Below are 21,917 nucleotides of genomic sequence, written 5' to 3' on the forward strand. Positions count from 1 at the left end.
AACGTCATTTGTTCACTATAGTCGACGCCCTTTTTTGCTGCATTGCAATCGAGACCGGCCTGATGTTTCATGATTGGTGCGCCGTCCCTTGTTTTCTTCCCACTGTCCACCAAAGTTGCTTCATATTTGGCGACAGATGTGAGTATCAGAACAGGCCTCTTGTCCATCCACTTCAGTGCCTTCAGTCCATTTTTGGACTGAAGTCCGGTAACACTGCCATTTGCAACCTTTACTTCAGTGAGATCTTTTGGCAGCCCTTTCCTCACTGAGCGAACTGTGCCACGAATGAAAGTGTCTTCCTTTAGAAGGCGAAGAGTGAGCGGCAAGCTCATGTAGAAGTTGTCTACGTACAGCGGGCACACAACTTCCTTGTAATTTTGCAGGAGTTTCAAGCATACATCTTCGGCATGTCCGATGCCAACTGTTCAGTCACACTTTCCGGCATATACATCAACCTTTAGCCTGTAACCGTCTTTGGTACATGCCTTGAACAGCCTGACTCTGTAAGAACGAAAGTCTGCCACGCCATGGCACTATTGTTTCATCTATCACAACCTCCTTTCCCGGCTCAAGCACAGTGGCAAAAATTTTGGTTCAATTTCTTTACCAGAGGATGGATCTTAAAGACATGATCCTGCAACTCTGCAACCAGTTAATTGTCCGCAAAATGCCGGAACCTCAAAAGTAGGGAAAAGGCGGCCACGGCTCATATTTTGACTAATGAGTTCAACACCATACAGGTTACTTTTTGCCCAGTAGTGACTCAGATAGGAATATGGACGAGATTAATACAAATTGGTATTCCAACAAATGCTTTCGTTTGTTGGAGATTGGTTTCCATCCAACTTTTCAACTTTGATTTAGATGTGGGAGTAGGAAGACAGAGGAGACCAATACAAATCAGTATTCGAATAAATGCTTTAATTTCTTGGGCATTGGTTTCCGTCCAATTTTTCAACCGTGATTTAGATTTAGGAGTAGTTGACTTCAACACTTGTTGTGTGAACCTGTTTGTTTCATTGACCATCATTTGCCAAATGTCATCCGTAATAAACAGTGAACATAAAGATGGGGCATAACGGCTAGATGTCAACTGAACGATAGTGGGCGGCCTAGAGTGCGTTGTCACACTAGGCGAAGCGGTTGTTGCCGGTGTCCATTTCTCTAGAGATGGGCTGAGGGAAATGAGAGCATCGTATCCTGAATCATTCACCTCAGAATCATCAGTCAGGTCTGACTCTCCATTCGACATGCTGGCTAAGGTCTGTGATGGTTCGTAAACACTATCTTTGTCACTGATTTCACTGTCTGTCCACTGCTGAACATCTGAAACTGAAGCACTTGACTCATCCGCTGGTGATCGCGAAGTTGCTGGTGCATTCTTCTGGCCCAAAACCAAGTTTATTTGTTTCCTCTGCATTGTGCTTTTTTTTTTTGCATCCGTAAGGGGCATGAGGATCTATCTATTAGACACGCTGAAAAGTTTGGGAGTAGCAAGAAAAATGCAGGTACTTATTCCAACGGCACGTATTTCAAAAACTGCGGCGAAAGTTTGCAAGAAACCCAACTGAGAAATGCGCCGCCACTCGACTCTCCGAAACAAACATGCCACCCCGTGTCCAATGCAATAAAAACATATGTTAGTTGCAATTTCAAACCTCAGATGGCAACACAAGAGCGAGAATTCTTGCGTGTGGGTCACTGGAGAGTCACGCCGCACACAGCATAAAAACGTTTTCATTGAGTGCATCGTGGATTGCCAGTGGGTCATAGCATTTAACATCAGACGAGTAGTCTACTGGCTATCTATAACCTCACACAACAAAAATCGTACCTCTGAGTTCAAGTGTCATAATGTTATCGCAGCAGCAAGCAGATGAATGCCCATAACTTTGCTGCTGCGTAGGAGCACAGGCTGTGCTGTGATGTCATTCAGAGTGACACGTGACTTAGATTCAAGGCAGCATCAGTTATTTGTTGAATCTGTTGCTTCAGTGGACTAATTAAAGTTTAGAGAAATAATGAAAAATACAACCCGAATGTCTGGGTGCTTTTGTTTTACTTCGCACTGTAGCAATATGAATTTCCGTTTCGTCTCCTTTTTCCGACGTTTGCACGCGCGCAGAGAACGAAACTATACGTCATTGTCTACTGTGTTCCAGCATTGCGATCATACTCCTTCATCCCCTCGCGTTTGCCTCAGTGCTGGGGCACTGACTTATACTAGGGTCCCTAGAAAAGTATTTCTAGGGACCCTACTTATACCGCTAATCACGTGTTCTCGTGTAGAGCGCGCATTATCGTCCGCTACAGGAAACGAGACAAGCGCAACAGCTCGCACGACACCGTCACCGGAAGTGTGCCGGTGACGGTGAAAAAAAGAAGACAGCAGGGTATACCCGCCGCGCGACCCCTCGGCTCCGGTATGGGAGAACGCAGTGAAGGAAATTCGCTTACACAGGCGAAACGGGGAAAGTCGAGAGAGTGTTTATATAGGCGGCGACGCTTGCCTCCTGAAATCATGTGTTCGCGGCACTTCAATCATTCTCTCTCTGCTGTTAATGAACCAATTTGAAAAATGCTTGCGGTAGAACGTACACTTCTTAGAGAGCACGTAACAACTTTCAGCGTATAACCAAAATTTGTTATGTAGCCTGTGAGGGGCCCTTTAAAACAAACGCGGTAAAAATCGGGTGTACCGTGGGATGTTACAGCTGCGTCGAGCTTCACAGCCCCCTACACAAGCATTGCTGTGAAGCCTGTGGCAGAAATAGGGTTTTATTAAATCAAAGGACTGCATAGAGCGCGCTCTCGTGTTGTGCTACGTGAATTAAATCATTCGTTTCCTGCCTGCACAAACGTCTGCATCTCGAGTGGATTTCGAGCACACCGTATAATAATGTACAGTTCCGTCGTGCTTCGCAGCACTATACACAAGCACTGCCGTAAAGCTAGTGGCAAAAGTACGATGTCATGAAACCAGATCAATGCATATACCACGCTCTTTTGGTGCGCTGCGTGAATGGAAACATTGCTTGCCTGCCTGCACAAACGTTTGCATCTCGAGTTAATATCAAACAAACCATATAATATATGTGCAGTTTTGTCGAGCGCTTCACCGCACTGCACGCAAGCATTGCCGTAAAGCCTGTAGTATAAATAGGGTTTCATGAAGTCAAATGAATGCGCAAACCTCGCACTTGTGGTGTACAAGGTAAACAAAGAATTCGTTGCCATGTCTCCACAGTAGTTGGTCACGTTGATTTGTGTGAGCATATAGGTTCATGTGCCCCATCTACCTCTGTGATGAGAAAATAAGCAAGAATATCAGCTGCTATGTGTCGATGTATATGCTTTTTATTACAAGGTCTAGGAGCAGTCCATCTTAATTACTGCATGATTAAACCACTCACGGAAACAGTACGTTCCTTGAACATTGTAGCTATTTAATAGCCTAGGAAGCGCGCTATATTGGAAGTTGCAATTTTTTTTCTGTTCGCAAAATTCAATAACTCAGTGCTTTTTCTAAAAGCAAATTTCGCAATGATACGTGTGCTGCGTCAGTAAGTTAAGTAGGCAGCACATAATTACGCTAAACCAGAGGAATATTTGCAGGTAGGGATATATACAAATGTACTGAGTATCTTTAAAAAAATCTTTTCTCAAATGTTTTCAGTGTGGATCCAGTTGCATATGCGCCCAGCGCTGATTTCCAGCGCTTAATTTTTGTTGAACCTTGATGTAACAAAGACGTAACACTCAGCACTCTACTTTGTTACATCAAAAATTTTTTTACAATGGAACACTGCATTCTACTATACGTGCCGCTCATGCGCCCCAAAATTTTGGCCCCTCTAAGGAAGTCACTGTTTTAAGTCACTGTTCTCTAAGTTTCGTCCGAAACTTGAATAACGCTACTTCCAACACTCGTGAAACCAGCAGCCACGTCGGCTTGCCGCCTTTACACCAGCCGCAAATTACTTTTAAAAAATGTGGCACGCGCGGGCCGTGTATATGCACTCTGCTGCGCGCGGACAGCCGTATGCACGGGCACGGCCGGGCAAGAGACGTCGTGCGCTCTCCTACCCTAGCGCGCGCTTGATCACGGGACGTGGACAGCGCGCATAAAGCTGCCATCCTTCTCGGCTCACCCTCGCACCCTTTCATTCGCAATTAACCCCAGCACGTGGGATGCAACGGGGCACTATAATTTTTGTCACACTTGGACATTAAACCATGCATCAGGGCGATGGCGAAAATTCGCTTAGGGTGTCCAAAAATTGCTACCGCAATAATACACTATGGAGAAAGGTATTATGGAAATTATCTGTGCATGGGTCGAAACCCCCTAATTACCCAAACACGCACCCATCCACTGGCACGCTGCACACCACGGATCCCACGCGGCACGCTGCATCATTAAGGCGTATCGTTCTTCTCTAGCTCTATGATCATTTCTGCAGTAGTCACTTGGCGAGAAGCTTAATTTCCAACCTATGCGCAAGTGTTGTACCTGAATTTCGAAAGTACACGGACCATATATATGTTGGCAAAATAATCGGAACTCACTATTTAGACTCGCCAAAATTATACTTAGCTGCTCATTTGAACTCATAAGAATATACTACTCAGCCGAGCTCACTCGGGCTCAAACTCGCCGAAATACTGCTCAGCTGGGCTCACTCAGACTCATGGGATGATCTGAGGGAGTTGACTCATCAGTGAGTTTGCCAGCGTATGATGTGTGCTGAACCACAAACCTGGCTTTCTTGAATAAAAACAGTTGGTCGCTGCAGCATATGGATGCACATAAGTGTAATTCAGAAAGCATGGCATTGTAAAGGCTGCCACAGTTACCATGCCATGCTGCAGCTCATTTCAATCATGTCAAATGCAATACCCCTGCCAGCTTTTAGTCAGTCGATCAAATGTGATTGCTATTTATCTCATCACAACACCTCATTTTTCTGCCTAAGGCTTTGGGTGAATTTTCCTTGGCATCCATTTTGTTACTCTAACAGGTTACCAGTTATCTGTTGCCTATACGAAATTTGAAGTTGTGCACATTTCATGTGGACTCTATGCCAAACTCGTAGTACTGCATGCGTTTTTGCAATTAGGTCTAGAGTTACAGAATCGCATGTGGGAGTTACTTTAGTTAGCAACTGTAGCTTTGGAACAAACATGTGCATGAGAGGGTGCTTAAGTGTTACCTGTCAAGACTGGGAGCACCAAGGCAACTTGTGCAGTAAAGGCATGGGCAGTACGAGCCCACAGATTTTTTAAGTGTGGCTGAGGTGATGCGTCTAGACTTCACTATGAAGAGAGCCAAATAAAAGGTTGCCTATCCATCATACCTATTCTGGAGCCTTTTCTTGAGCTTTTCTAAAACATTAAGCTCAGCGTGTACACTTTATCACAGCATAATTATTACATGTGATATAAAACATTGTATTGTGCAGTTTCTCCAACTCTTCGTGAAGGCATCTATCCATAGATTAAACAGGAATAGGCTCAATGTTGACATATCTCCACAGTAGCATCTCCAGGACCTCGTACTGTCACAATGCATCACAGACATTATATAAGTGAACTCCAAAAGTGAAGCTCTTCGTTAACATTGGCTAAAATTGTATCTTTACATAGCAAAGTGATCATGCATAAATCTGTATGTCATGACAGAACACTTCGTTTCTCACGGACTTTAGTTTACAATTGTTTTCAAGTTCAGGAAAATTGTGCAGTGGGCTAGTTGGTTCGACATACTTAACACTGTTGTGCGGAGTGACGAAGGGACAGGACTTGAGTGAGGAAACAACACACGACAGCTGAGCACAAACTATCAACTGGTGATTATCACAAGACAATGATTCTGCTGAAAAGTAGGAACCAAAGGAAAAGAGAAGTCGTGGAAGCATACAACCTCAAGGTGGACCCACAGGGCTCATGCATCAGCCCGCCGTCTATTTCACTCAGCAATAAAGAGATTAGCATAATCGCTGACCATAGAGGGTGTAGGTAGACCGGGAAGAGGACTCCTGTGCATGCGTGTAGGCTTTATGTACGCTTCACTTGCAGAAAAATAAACCAGTTCGTAGTTTGCGCTCAGGTGTCGTGTTGTTTTCTCGATCAAATCCTGACCCTTCATCGCTCTGCGCAACAGTGTTAAGTTTTCAGGTTGTTCACTATGTGATGTAGGAAGGGTAAAATTGATGGGAAATCCCAATATTCTCCGGCATATTGCGAAAAATATGGCCCAAATCAAGTGTCATTTTAGGCTTCACTGTCCCCTTTTATAGGGCAAATAGTAATAGTTTGAATTCTATGGACGCTGGTTGCTTTTTCTGAGTTAACCTAGGCGGTGCTCAGCTCTCAGTTGAAAGGAACAGGTAAACAGGAGGACTTGCCACATAAGCAGGAGGTAGCACTCCACACAGACTTAAGCTTAATATACTGCGTGCTTCCACAGCCCTAGGGGGCTAGTCTGTAAGTGTTGACTAAGTGGACTGTCCATTCCAGTACACGCTGAATGAATAGAGCACGAGAGCCCATGGCGACGATTGCCGCTTGCTCTACCAGCTTAGAGCTCTACCTAATCAGTGTGTGCTGAAATAGTCCACTTAGTGGATCCTCACAGAATCCTTCCCGACTGATGTTTGTGTTGGTAGGTTGCAAGCATTGCACTTTCTTTCCTTTCATGTGGGCAGTTCCCACATATGGATGTCATTTAACATATTGTATTCATATTGCCTTTGATCTATAAATTTCTAATTCATGCTTATAACCAGGCCTACCAGCTCTTGTCCTGCATATTTATATAGCCTTCTCATTTCTGCATCAACACTGCACATATTTATAGCAAATTGGAGTCATTCTCCATTATACCCTCAAGCACTTGAAGTAGACACTACAATAACCCCAAAGGAGGGGGGACAGTAACGCAAAAACCTTATTGGGCTTATAATGCTGCTGAAGGATGCACACATACCATGTATGCTAAAATTCTCAGCAGACATTCCAAAGTTTGTACGAGTTCGACTTTAGCTGGCTAAACTGAATGATTCATATTGAAGGCAATTCTTGCAACACTTGGTCAAACTGAATGAAACTGGACAGCACAATTAGCTGTGTTCATCTACCATTTATACGACTGCTGCCCCGAGCATTTTGCCTGTTACTTTGCCTTTCGTTTCTGTACTATCAAGTTCAAGTACACATGTACTTTATCACTGTACAAGTAGAATGGCTTCAAGGCTTTTCCTGGGCATTCAACAGTCACTATTTATTCCTATAAACCTTCCTGCATGTGAAGGCAAAAAAAACTTATTAATTCATGCTGGAAGTATAAAAAGACAGGTATTTGCACAGAAAATGTTTATTTTGAGCACCGAGGTTCTTGCTGATGTAGATGTGGTGCTGGCTCCCTCCTTGCCCGAAGCATGTGCTTGCTGTACACAGCACCAGATGATGGCTTCCTAGGTCAAAAGATCAAATTGAAATAAGAGGCATTTTGTTTTAGCTCCGGAAAGAGAAAGCAGGATTGAGACATTAACATGTATAAAAAATACTTGCCAAAAGAAAAATTAATACACAAGCAAATTCACTAAAGAGGTTCACTTTCAAGAGCAAAAGTATGGTTACGATGAAAATTACAAGGACGCTTCACTGCTCATTGAGGTTTCGGTTCAGTAGTTGTTGAGCCACGAGGGTTAGCATGCTACATCTTGCATATTATGTTTTGTAGAACAATATAGCACTTTGAACAATGTAGTGCCTATTTAAATGTACTGACAAGGAATGCTGAAACTCCAGGCTAGTTTGGTCTGCACAAGATATGATACAGACACTGTACTGCATTCATTTAGTGTTTTTGTCACTGATCTCATGCACAAAGGTCATTCACACCTATCCTACATGAAATGCAGTTTCTTTGAAGCTTCATCTAGTCCTTGAATTTGCTGCATGCTTATGTCTAAGGGAATTCGTTTGGTTCCCTTTAATGTAGTACATCTAAGCAACTGCTATCAAATGCCCATAGTGTTCCCTTGCATGTACAAAACATTTTTGGCCCTTTCAATGCACAATACTCATTACATTTGACACTTGGGACTCGTGCAAGGCGCCATTTAGTATTGTATGCTTGTCCACATCTGATAATACCTTCATAGCTGGGTCATTCCCATGCCAAATGCCTTGGTTATTACTGTGACCATCTCACACTTTTCCTTTAGAATCTTCTTGTCCACTTTTAAGGAAGCATCCCACGACACAATGTCTCCATCCTAGTGGTGCTATGGAGTTAACTTATGTGCTAGTTGTAGCAGATGACGTCAACTGAAGGCCACTGAAGATAAAACTCTCTGCGAGAATTCCTTTTGCACAATAAATGCAAACAATACAGAATAGTCAAAATGTAGTTATCTGGCAAGACTGGCTGCATCCATCATCTTTGTTTGGTGCAATTCTGAGGTGGCTCCATGTTACAAGACGCTTGGCGATTATTGCCATGTGACTGTTCGGGACTCTATAAAACACAAGAATTGCCTTACTCCGGCCTTTCTCTTTGTGCAGCAGCCAACGTTATTATTCGTCCAATCGCACCGTGTACTGTTCGTGTGTCCATAGACTAAATTCTTCACCACATTGTTTTTGCGGTATTTCGTGAGTGACCCATGAACTCATCTTGGGGTGGGACTTCTTTGGCGTCTGCTTCTATCTCTTGTCGTCAGCGCCTCACACAACTGGATGCCACTGGCAATTCTTTTCCTAACCACGAAGAACGCATTCGGGTCATCTGCCATTTACACATTCTGCCGTGTAGCAGCACCGTAACCAGGTAATGTTACGTTTAAGTGATTGTGAAAAAGGCTCTTACAAGTTTGAAGGAACCTAAGATAAACAGTGTCGTCTAATATGCGTTCTCGGCGCTAGTACACTGTAGCACTGGCTGATCGGTGCGGCGGTCCGCGGGATGCGTCACAAGGAAAATAAGCTGGTAAGGAACCTGGAAATGAAGTATCAGGCAGCCGAAAGCGTAGGTTTGCATAGTAGAGGCACATCGAATGGAAAAGTGAAGTACTTACGATAGCTTACGCTAGCACAAGCCCCAAAAAATAAACGATTCACATCTTTGTCCAGTTGTTTGAGCGTAGCTCACCTTTGAGCTTGCCATTCTGCCGCCAAAACCAAAGGCGGATGTGACATCATGGACGCGAAAAACAAAGAATGAATGCGACGTCCCGGACGTGACGTTTGGGTGAACCTAACGCCTGCGTTCCGTCGACCGGGTGAACGCAGACACTTTCATTTTTTTCCGGCCGTGTCTGCTGTGCCCGGGGCACAGAAAGTGTCTGCGTTCACCCGGTCGACGGAACGCAGGCGTTAGGTTCACCCAAACGTCACGTCCGGGATGTCGCATTCATTCTTTGTTTTTCGCGTCCGTGATGTCACATCCGTCTTTGGTTTTGGCGGCAGAATGGCAAGCTCAAAGGTGAGCTACGCTCAAACAACTGGTCAAAGATGTGGATCGTTTATTTTTTGGGGCTTGTGCTAGCGTAAGCTATCGTAAGTACTTCACTTTTCCATTCGATGTGCCTCTACTATGCAAAGCTACGCTTTCGGCTGCCTGATACTTCATTTCCAGGTTCCTTACCAGCTTATTTTCCTTGTGACGCATCCCGCGGACCGCCGCACCGATCAGCCAGTGCTACAGTGTACTAGCGCCGAGAACGCATATTAGACGACACTGTTTATCTTAGGTTCCTTCAAACTTCTAAGAGCCTTTTTCACAATCACTTAAACGTAACATTACCTGGTTACGGTGCTGCTACACGGCAGAATGTGTAAATGGCAGATGACCCAAGTGCGGCATGTGCGCGCACTTGTTTAGAGAAAATAAGGAGTATTCATCATTTATCTCGCAATGTAAACGCACATTCCTGACACATGGTTCAGGTCTGCCGTCCGCCGACTAAGGGCGGTAGTGAATGAAGTCGCTAAATGAGTGCTTTGCGGCGTCATTAAACGCGCGGGAAACAGCGTTCGTTTACATAGTAATATGAGCCTTTACATAGCAATATCGCTGCGCTGTCAACAGCCATTCTCTGGTAACCTTTCTCCGCAGCGTAACGCTCGAGTGCTCTATGCAGATGTGACAAAGGTTGTGTGTGCGGTCGGTATTTGTGATTTTCTAGAAAGAAGCTTCATTACAAAGTGCATGATCGGGCTGCGTGGTCGTCCATTCTACTAGAGCGGGACAATCAATAAACGATACAAGCATGGACATACACATGCTGTTGCCAAATAACCCTTAAGGTGGGTCCATTTAATACTGGTGATTTAATCGTGGATGAAGACTGGGATGTTCTCTTTATGCGCTTGCTTCAAAGTAGGATAAATCGTAACTTGGCCAACAAATTTTACTAGTGTTATAAGGTTTTGTGAGAAAGGGTGTTGTGTATGGCTTTGTAACGAGTCATTGTCTCCCATCGCACGTGTATATCCCGGCTGGAAGTTATGTTCATGTGCTCAAGAGTGCTTCAGGAACCCTATTACAGCCACTTGTGAATTCTGGTCCTATGTAAGCATTAAGGGGTTTTAGCACTCATCTTAGTGATCACCTTAGACGTTAATTCTATAGTGTATATTGTTAACTGACAATAAGCTGGGTCTGGTAAGTTTTACATCTTGACACTAAGAACCTGTGGCATGATGAGTTTGCGCAAAAGAACAGCTAGTGCAGGTGCCATCATATATACATTCATTGTCATTCACGCACACTATTGGAGGGACTCCAATCTACATTAAGTACAGTGCAATCGGCGCCAGTACCAATGGTCGCTCAATGTGTGGTTTGGAATTTACGCCAGTGCAATAATCAGTACCATCTTCAATCACGCACTGACTGGACAGCGTTATGTGAACGAAATCCTTGAAGGAGTGGTTGATGAGTTTCTCAGTAAAGTCCCGCTGTCACATCTTCCACTTCTGCTGTATCAGCAAGATGGGCCACCTGCATGCAGCAGCAGCCGAGCACGAAACTGGTTGGGTGCTACTTTTCAAATAGATTGGAAGGCACGAGCCTGTAAAGAGGCCGGCTAGGTCACCTGACCTCTCCGTTAAGTTTCTTTCTTTGGGGTTATGTGAAAGATTGTGCCGGACGTCAGCTTAGACGGACGTCACATTAGTTCAAGGTAAGGATAACGGATGTCTGCCATAGAATTCCGGCATCGGTCATCAAGAAAGCCACTAAAGGTGTGATAAAATAGACAGTACTGCGTAGCTGCAAAAGGAGACCTATTTGAACACGTCCTCTAGGCTGATGTTCAACGCAGCTTACAAATTAATAGATAGTAAGAGCACACAGTTTTTTTTTTTTTTTGTCTGTGTGTGTGTGTGCCGACATTCTGATTGCCAGTTCGGCTCATAGAAGTGGTATATTTAATATCGTGAACGCATTGGTTTTGCCTTTTCTCTACAAGTTGGTCGCTTTCCAGTGTGTTTATTTCGCTTTTATTTGTTGACACGAACCTGTTTTTGCAGCACGTGTACACTTTCATGAAAAATAAAACGCTCACTTTATATTGGCTTTGGTCCGAAGCAAGTTTCTGGTGCGAAATATAACTTCGCCCGCACTCTTTCGATGCGGTGCGAGCAAAGTCTGGATTTTGAAACATTCTGTGCCTATTACATTGCTCTTCACATTTCGTGTGTGGTCAGAGCTGCACTTTGGCTGCGTTATCAAGGTGCTTTTGTTATCATTTATCAGTCGGCCTTGAGAGAGGGATAATAAGTGTGACGTAGAGAGAAAGGAGAAGCTGCGAAACCTGCTGTTGGGGCTCCTTCCGTACCATTATCAAGGTGGTGCACTGTCTCTTCGGGTTTGCGATAGGCAATGCGGTTGCTTTCAATCAGCTTATTTGAGGGCACTGCTTTATGATGCGGGTGAGAGTTCACTCACATGGTATTTTTCATAGTTCGTGAGGTTATTTTCCAGTCGGTAAAATTGTACGCAATTAGTATGTCGCTGAAAACACTGCAGTTAGATGTCATTTTGGGATGCCAACAAATGCCTCATTGACACTTTGAAAATTATGAGAGTACTTCTCGAGTTAGATAATTGTAATTACCAAATTAAATCTCAGTAACGAAAGAATTACTGGCTACTACTCCACTTTACTGGAAACAATATGCACTAGGTTTTCTTCAAGTAACGGAACTGTTTTTTTTTTTTTTAATCTTAGTGCATGATAGCTGTGGAACACTCTCTCTCTTCATCCCTATACCCCGTTTTCCAGTGCAGGGTAGAAAAACGGACATGCGTCTGGTTAACCTCTCTGCCTTTCCTCTCTTCTATTTCTCTCTCTCTATAATTCACTCAGTAACCATAATGAGGCCAAGCCAGATTCACTCGAAATCAGAATCGACAGCAGTCATGTGCGGCAGCACTTATGCTCGGACTAGCAGAAAAAAAAAAAGAGGCTGCAGTTTTGCAGAAAGGCGAAGCAGTGTTAGTGATAGCCAAGTATGCGACAATTACACGAAGGAAGATTACACCAGCAAGGGGACTCAGGCTGTGAAATTGAACTGTCGCCTACTATGAGGTCTTGTATATACTTAGCGCCGTTACTTCAGTGCTCAAGTCTTCGAGGTCAAACGAAGTTTCTTGAAGTGCAAGAAATATATATATATATATATATATGTATCGTAAGGAACCGCTTTATTCCAGCCAAGCTCGGACTACTACCTCGAGGATTAAACTGTGCTGCTAGTGATGATATATGCAGATGAAAAAGATGTGCAGATGATGAAGTTGAAAGTCAGGCATGTGTTGTGCCCATGCTAATTCTCTCTCGCTGTGGAAGCGGCCGCCTGGCTGCGCGTAAGTACTATAAAATGCGTCAAGTATTTGGTTTTAAGCGGGAGACATGCACTATCTCTGTGCCACAGCAACGGGAATTGGGTGGCGTTCTAACAAGCAAGACATGGTAATTGACAGGTGATGTCTGCTCAACGACCGCGGAAAGTCGAATAAAACACCAGAAATTTTTTGCATAAGCCAGGAACGCACACAGGAGTCCAAAGAACTTCGTCACCAGGAGAAAAAGTCACAGCACAGTGGGTCGAGTCGTAACGAAACTTGCGAGCGTCCTGGGAGACGCCTGTGTTAAGCGGGGCGAGGCGACTGCACTCCGCGAGGCGAGACACAAACTGTTCCAAGAAAGGAACTGATGGGGGTACAGGAGTCGAAAGGAATGATACATCAAGAATGAAACTTGGTGAACAGCCATAGATGAAGAAAGAATGTTAAAAGCCAGTAGTACGTTGCGTAGCCATGTTATAGGCGAATGTCATGAACGGCAGGATTGCATCCCCGTTCGTGTGGCCAGGGCGGATGTACATCGCAATCATGTCAGAGAGGGTATGGTGAAAACACTCCGTCAAGCTGTTGGTCTGCGGATGGTAACTGGAAGTCGTCTTGCGAATTGTGTTAGAGGCGCACAGAACTTCGGTAAGGATAGAAGAGAGGAAGACTGCTGCGGTCACTGAGGAGAACGCGCGGAGCGCTGCGGTGTAAGATAATGTTGTGTAGAAAGAAATCGGCGACTTCAGCAGCAGTCCCGGATTGTAGAGATGCTGTCTCCGCATAGCGTGTTGGATGGTCTATGGCCGTTATAATCCAACGATTGCCATGTAAGGTCGTGGGAAGAGGACCGTACAAGTCTATTCCAACTACTTCAAAAGGCGAAGCGGGACAAGGCAGAGGTTGTAAAGAGCCAGAAGGAGCTGTTGGTCGTTTGCGGCTTTGACAATGAACGCAGGGTGCAGCGACTTCATATTCTGTTGTAAGTCTTGTGGTAGCCTAGATGAACAGTCGTCGCATGATCGTGAAAGGCTTCAAGCACCTCACATTGCAGAGAACATGGTATGACCGCGACCCATTTGTTGCCATCGATGTGATAAATGTTGCGATGTAAAACCTCATTGTGCAGCTTGAATTGATTAAGTTGTCGACGAAGTCAGGCGTTTGGAGGTGACGAAGAATCTTCCATGTGTTGGAGAATAGTTCAGCAGTATGGGTCGATGCGTTGGTGGGACACAAGGACAGATGGGCTGTCGTGTCTTAGCCATTCGAGGGTTACAATGGGTAAAGCCAATGAAGAGGACTCGGGACGTACAGAATCACGGAGAGGTTATGGTGAATCGTCATGATTCTTCGGAGGGTAGCAAGAGAGAGCATTGGTGTCTTGATGCTTCTTTGCAGCCCTGTAGGTGACATTGAAATCGTACTCCTGTAGGTGAAGCACACAGCAACCCAGGTGACCTGATAAATTCTTTAGCAATGAAAGCCAGCACAGTGTGTTATGGTCGGTAACAACTGTGAAATGGCGGCCATGAAGATATGGGCGAAATTTTTGCACTGCCCAACAGCAAGGCACTCCTGCTTGGTTATGGTGTAGTAATTCTCTGCACTGGTTAGTGCACGACTAGCATAAGTAATTACTCGTTCGCGGAATGTGTTGTCACATTGCAGTAGAATGGCACCGAGACTGACTGCTAGCGTCGGTGTGAAAGATGGTGGGCGCGGTCGGATCAAAGTGGCACAGTACTGGGTCTGACGTCAGGGCATGTTGCAAAAGCAGGAAAGCATGTTCACATTCGTCGGACGAAACAAAGGGCGCATTACTGGCGAGGAGTTGATGGAGCGGGGACGTAAGCGTAGCGAAGTTGCGTATGAAGTGCCGGAAGAAGCAAGTCCAAGAAAACTGTGAATGTCTTTTTGACGCAGTGGACACAAAATTCGAGGATGGCAGTAAGCTTCTCGGGGTCCGGTCGAATACCTTCTTTGCTGACTATGTGCCCCAGAACTTTGATGGCCTTGCTGGCGAAACTGCATTTGTGTGTGTGTGTGTGTGTGTGTGTGTGTGTGTGTGTGTGTGTGTGTGTGTGTGTGTGTGTGTGTGTGTGTGTGTGTGTGTTGCGTGTGTTGCGTGTGTTGAGCTGCAAACCAGCACTTGCAAGAGAGGCAAGGACTTCATCAAGACGTTGCAAATGTTGTGAGAACATGGTTGAAAACGCAATGTCGTCGAGATAGCACAGACAGGTTTTCCATTTCAAGCCACACAAGACTTATCGATCATGCGTTCGAATGTGTCAGGCACACTGCAGAGTCCAAAAGGCATCGCACTGAACTCGTAGAGCCCATCAGGAGTAGCAAATGTCGTTTTTTCTTTGTCGGATTTGTACATCGGTATTTGCCAGTAGCCTGGTCTAAAGTCAAGGCTAGAAAATTATTCAGCACCGTGGAGTGAATCTAGTGCATCATCCATCCATGACACAGGGTAAACATCTTTGCGCACGATTTTGTTCAGCGCACGGTAATAGACGCAAGAACACACTGAGCTGTCTTCGTGACAATTGCAACGACATGAGTGTCAACAGCTCAAGTGACAGTTGATCCACGAGGCAACAGTTGGGGTTCGAGAGTTTGGTTTATTGCAGTAAGCAATGCCGACCCCTCAGAGAAGCGAATAAGGCCAGGAGTAATCAGAATTGCTCGAGATAGGGTATGGTCATAGGGTAGAATGAGTACGCCGCCATCCACAATGTTACAGGAGTTGACACCTATAATCTCTCCTCTAGGTGGCCAAAGAACGTAATCGGAAGAGGTGACGAGACGAATGCATTCTTCGTGGTTAGGAAAAGAATTGCCAGTGGCATCCAGTTGTGTGAGGCGCTGACGACAAGAGATAGAAGCAGACGCCAAAGAAGTCCCACCCCAAGATGAGTTCATGGGTCACTCACGAAATACCGCAAAAACAATGTGGTGAAGAATTTAGTCTATGGACACACGAACAGTACACGGTGCGATTGGACGAATAATAACGTTGGCTGCTGCACAAAGAGAAAGGCCGGAGTAAGGCAATTCTTGTGTTTTATAGAGTCCCGAACAGTCACATGGCAATAATCGCCAAGCGTCTTGTAACATGGAGCCACCTCAGAATTGCACCAAACAAAGATGATGGATGCAGCCAGTCTTGCCAGATAACTACATTTTGACTATTCTGTATTGTTTGCATTTATTGTGCAAAAGGAATTCTCGCAGAGAGTTTTATCTTCAGTGGCCTTCAGTTGACGTCATCTGCTACAACTAGCACATAAGTTAACTCCATAGCACCACTAGGATGGAGACATTGTGTCGTGGGATGCTTCCTTAAAAGTGGACAAGAAGATTCTAAAGGAAAAGTGTGAGATGGTCACAGTAATAACCAAGGCATTTGGCATGGGAATGACCCAGCTATGAAGGTATTATCAGATGTGGACAAGCATACAATACTAAATGGCGCCTTGCACGAGTCCCAAGTGTCAAATGTAATGAGTATTGTGCATTGAAAGGGCCAAAAATGTTTTGTACATGCAAGGGAACACTATGGGCATTTGATAGCAGTTGCTTAGATGTACTACATTTAAGGGAACCAAACGAATTCCCTTAGACATAAGCATGCAGCAAATTCAAGGACTAGATGAAGCTTCAAAGAAACTGCATTTCATGTAGGATAGGTGTGAATGACCTTTGTGCATGAGATCAGTGACAAAAACACTAAATGAATGCAGTACAGTGTCTGTATCATATCTTGTGCAGACCAAACTAGCCTGGAGTTTCAGCATTCCTTGTCAGTACATTTAAATAGGCACAACATTGTTCAAAGTGCAATATTCTTCTACAAAACATAATATGCAAGATGTAGCATGCTAACTCTCGTGGCTCAACAACTACTGAACCGAAACCTCAATGAGCAGTGAAGCGTCTTTGTAATTTTCATCGTAACCATACTTTTGCTCTTGAAAGTGAACCTCTTTAGTGAATTTGCTTGTGTATTAATTTTTCTTTAGGCAAGTATTTTTTATACATGTTAATGTCTCAACCCTGCTTTCTCTTTCCGGAGCTAAAACAAAATGCCTCTTATTTCAATTTGATCTTTTGACCTAGGAAGCCATCATCTGGTGCTGTGTACAGCAAGCACATGCTTCGGGCAAGGAGGGAGCCAGCACCATATCTACATCAGCAAGAACCTCGGTGCTCAAAATAAACATTTTCTGTGCAAATACCTGTCTTTTTATACTTCCAGCATGAATTAATAAGTTTTTTTTGCCTTCACATGCAGGAAGGTTTATAGGAATAAATAGTGACTGTTGAATGCCCAGGAAAAGCCTTGAAGCCATTCTACTTGTACAGTGATAAAGTACATGTGTACTTGAACTTGATAGTACAGAAACGAAAGGCAAAGTAACAGGCAAAATGCTCGGGGCAGCAGTCGTATAAATGGTAGATGAACACAGCTAATTGTGCTGTCCAGTTTCATTCAGTTTGACCAAGTGTTGCAAGAATTGCCTTCAATATGAATCATTCAGTTTAGCCAGCTAAAGTCGAACTCGTACAAACTTTGGAATGTCTGCTGAGAATTTTAGCATACATGGTATGTGTGCATCCTTCAGCAGCATTATAAGCCCAATAAGGTTTTTGCGTTACTGTCCCCCCTCCTTTGGGGTTATTGTAGTGTCTACTTCAAGTGCTTGAGGGTATAATGGAGAATGACTCCAATTTGCTATAAATATGTGCAGTGTTGATGCAGAAATGAGAAGGCTATATAAATATGCAGGACAAGAGCTGGTAGGCCTGGTTATAAGCATGAATTAGAAATTTATAGATCAAAGGCAATATGAATACAATATGTTAAATGACATCCATATGTGGGAACTGCCCACATGAAAGGAAAGAAAGTGCAATGCTTGCAACCTACCAACACAAACATCAGTCGGGAAGGATTCTGTGAGGATCCACTAAGTGGACTATTTCAGCACACACTGATTAGGTAGAGCTATAAGCTGGTAGAGCAAGCGGCAATCGTCACCGTGGGCTCTTGTGCTCTATTCATTCAGCGTGTACTGGAATGGACAGTCCACTTAGTCAACACTTACAGACTAGCCCCCTAGGGCTGTGGAAGGAAGGAAGGAAGGAAGGAAAACTTTATTTGGTCCTGCAAGTAGTGATAATTAATCACTAAGCGGGCCGCTCCCACGTCGGGATCGGAAGGCCAAGCCTCACGGCCACATCGTGAGCCTGCTGGATGAACCTGGATGACCTGGATGAACAATTCTAGGGCTGTGGAAGCACGCAGTATATTAAGCTTAAGTCTGTGTGGAGTGCTACCTCCTGCTTATGTGGCAAGTCCTCCTGTTTACCTGTTCCTTTCAACTGAGAGCTGAGCACCGCCTAGGTTAAGTCAGAAAAAGCAACCAGCGTCCATAGAATTCAAACTATTACTATTTGCCCTATAAAAGGGGACAGTGAAGCCTAAAATGACACTTGACTTGGGCCATATTTTTCGCAATATGCCCGAGAATATTGGGATTTCCCATCAATTTTACCCTTCCTACATCACATAGTGAACAACGTGAAAACTTAACACTGTTGCGCAGAGCGATGAAGGGTCAGGATTTGAGCGAGAAAACAACACGACACCTGAGCGCAAACTACGAACTGGTTTACTTTTCTGCAAGTGAAGCTTACATAAAGCCTACACGCATGCACAGGAGTCCTCTTCCCGGTCTACCTACACCCTCTATTGTCAGCGATTATGCTAATCTCTTTATTGCTGAGTGAAATAGACGGCGGGCTGACACATGAGCCCTGTGGGTCCACCTTGAGGTTGTATGCTTCCACGACTTCTCTTTTCCTTTGGTTCCTACTTTTCAGCAGAATCATTGTCTTGTGATAATCACCAGTTGATAGTTTGTGCTCAGGTGTCGTGTGTTGTTTCCTCACTCAAGTCCTGTCCCTTCTTCACTCCGCACAACAGTGTTAAGTATGTCGAACCAACTAGCCCACTGCACAATTTTCCTGAACTTGAAAACAATTGTAAACTAAAGTCCGTGAGAAACGAAGTGTTCTGTCATGACATACAGATTTATGCATGATCACTTTGCTATATAAAGATACAATTTTAGCCAATGTTAACGAAGAGCTTCACTTTTGGAGTTCACTTAAATAATGTCTGTGATGCAATGTGACAGTACGAGGTCCTGGAGATGCTACTGTGGAGATATGTCAACATTGAGCCTATTCCTGTTTAATCTATGGATAGATGCCTTCACGAAGAGTTGGAGAAACTGCACAATACAATGTTTTATATCACATGTAATAATTATGCTGTGATAAAGTGTACAGGCTGAGCTTAATGTTTTAGAAAAGCTCAAGAAAAGGCTCCAGAATAGGTATGATGATAGGTATGAATAGGTATGATGCAACCTTTTATTTGGCTCTCTTCATAGTGAAGTCTAGACGCATCACCTCAGCCACACTTAAAAAATCTGTGGGCTCGTACTGCCCATGCCTTTACTGCCCAAGTTGCCTTGGTGCTCCCAGTCTTGACAGGTAACACTTAAGCACCCTCTCATGCACATGTTTGTTCCAAAGCTACAGTTGCTAACTAAAGTAACTCCCACATGCGATTCTGTAACTCTAGACCTAACTGCAAAAACGCATGCATTACTACGAGTTTGGCATAGAGTCCACATGAAATGTGCACAACTTCAAATTTCGCATAGGCAACAGATAACTGGTAACCTGTTAGAGTAACAAAATGGATGCCAAGGAAAATTCACCCAAAGCCTTAGGCAGGAAAATGAGGTGTTGTGATGAGATAAATAGCAATCACATTTGATCGACTGACTAAAAGCTGGAAGGGGTATTGCATTTGACATGATTGAAATGAGCTGCAGCATGGCATGGTAACTGTGGCAGCCTTTACAATGCCATGCTCTCTGAATTACACTTATGTGCATCCATATGCTGCAGCGACCAACTGTTTTTATTCAAGAAAGCCAGGTTTGTGGTTCAGCACACATCATACGCTGGCAAACTCACTGATTAGTCAACTCCCTCAGATCATCCCATGAGTCTGAGTGAGCCCAGCTGAGCAGTATTTTGGCGAGTTTGAGCCCGAGTGAGCTCGGCTGAGTAGTATATTCTTATGAGTTCAAGTGAGCAGCTAAGTATAATTTTGGCGAGTCTAAATAGTGAGTTCCGATTATTTTGCCAACATATATATGGTCCGTGTACTTTCGAAATTCAGGTATGACACTTGCGCATAGGTTGGAAATTAAGCTTCTCGCCAAGTGACTACTGCAGAAATGATCATAGAGCTAGAGAAGAACGATACGCCTTAATCATGCAGCGTGCCGCGCGGGATCCGTGGTGTGCAGCGTGCCAGTGGATGGGTGCGTGTTTGGGAAATTAGGGGGTTTCGACCCATCCACAGATAATTTCCATAATACCTTTCTCCATAGTGTATTATTGCGATAGCAATTTTTGGACACCCTAAGCGAATTTTCGCCATCGCCCTGATGTTTGGTTTAAAGTCCAAGTGTGACAAAAATTATAGTGCCCCGTTGCATCCCACGTGCTGGGGTTAATTGCGAATGAAAGGGTGCGAGGGTGAGCCGAGAAGGATGGCAGCTTTATGCGCGCTGTCCACGTCCCGTGATCAAGCGCGCGCTAGGGTAGGAGAGCGCGCGACGTCTCTTGCCCGGCCGTGCCCGTGCATACGGCTGTCCGCGCGCAGCAGAGTGCATATACACGGCCCGCGCGTGCCACATTTTTTAAAAGTAATTTGCGGCCGGTGTAAAGGCCGCAAGCCGACGTGGCTGCTGGTTTCACGAGTGTTGGAAGTAGCGTTATTCAAGTTTCGGACGAAACTTAGAGAACAGTGACTTAAAACAGTGAATTCCTTAGAGGGGCCAAAATTTTGGGGCGCATGAGCGGCACGTATAGTAGAATGCAGTGTTCCATTGTAAAAAAATTTTTGATGTAACAAAGTAGAGTGCTGAGTGTTACGTCTTTGTTACATCAAGGTTCAACAAAAATTAAGCGCTGGAAATCAGCGCTGGGCGCATATGCAACTGGATCCACACTGAAAACATTTGAGAAAACATTTTTTAAAAAATACTCTGTACATTTGTATAAATCCCTACCTGCAGATATTCCTCTGGTTTAGCCTGATTATGTGCTGCCTACTTAACTTACTGACGCAGCACACGTATCATTCCGAAATTTGCTTTTAGAAAATGCACTGAGTTATTGAATTTCGCGAACAGAAAAAAAATTGCAACTTCCAATATAGCGTGCTTCCTAGGCTATTAAATAGCTACAATGTTCAAGGAACGTACTGTTTCCATCAGTGGCTTACTCATGCAGTAAGATGTACTGCTCCTACACCTTGTAATAAAAAGCATATGCATCGACACATAGCAGCTGATATTCTTGCTTATTTTCTCATCACAGAGGTAGATGGGGCACATGAACCTATATGCTCACACAAATCAACGTGACCAACTACTGTGGAGACATGGCAACGAATTCTTTGTTTACCTTGTACACCACAAGTGCGAGGTTTGCGCATTCATTTGACTTCATGAAACCCTATTTATACTACAGGCTTTACGGCAATGCTTGCATGCAGTGCGGTGAAGCGCTCGACAAAACTGCACATATATTATATGGTTTGTTTGATATTAACTCGAGATGCAAACGTTTGTGCAGGCAGGCAAGCAATGTTTCCATTCACACAGCGCACCAAAAGAGCGTGGTATATGCATTGATCTGGTTTCATGACATCGTGCTTTTGCCACTAGCTTTACGGCAGTGCTTGTGTATAGTGCTGCGAAGCACGACGGAACTGCACATTATTATACGGTGTGCTCGAAATCTACTCGAGATGCAGACGTTTGTGCAGGCAGGAAACGAATGATTTAATTCACGTAGCACAACACGAGAGCGCGCTCTATGCAGTCCTTTCATTTAATAAAACTCTATTTCTGCCACAGGCTTCACAGCAATGCTTGTGTAGGGGGCTGTG

At 44.3% G+C, this 21,917-nt stretch overlaps 2 long non-coding RNA genes across 3 annotated transcripts; one reads left to right on the plus strand and one right to left on the minus strand.

The window, feature by feature from the left end:
- Positions 1–7,359: 7,359 nt before the first annotated feature.
- LOC129380377 (uncharacterized) lies at positions 7,360–8,782 on the minus strand. Its single transcript, XR_008608382.1, has 2 exons — positions 8,161–8,782; positions 7,360–7,475 (listed from the first exon to the last, which is right to left on the minus strand). It is a non-coding gene; the product is annotated as an uncharacterized lncRNA (long non-coding RNA).
- A 564-nt stretch (positions 8,783–9,346) lies between these two features.
- On the plus strand, positions 9,347–17,106 carry LOC129380376 (uncharacterized). 2 transcript variants are annotated; one of them, XR_008608381.1, is made up of 2 exons: positions 9,347–9,490; positions 15,643–17,106. It is a non-coding gene; the product is annotated as an uncharacterized lncRNA (long non-coding RNA). The 2 variants fall into 2 exon arrangements; XR_008608380.1 differs by having other exon boundaries at positions 9,476–9,564.
- Positions 17,107–21,917: the final 4,811 nt, after the last annotated feature.

This window comes from Dermacentor andersoni, chromosome 1 (genome assembly GCF_023375885.2).
Source record: "Dermacentor andersoni chromosome 1, qqDerAnde1_hic_scaffold, whole genome shotgun sequence".
In the NCBI taxonomy this organism is placed as follows: domain Eukaryota; kingdom Metazoa; phylum Arthropoda; class Arachnida; order Ixodida; family Ixodidae; genus Dermacentor; species Dermacentor andersoni.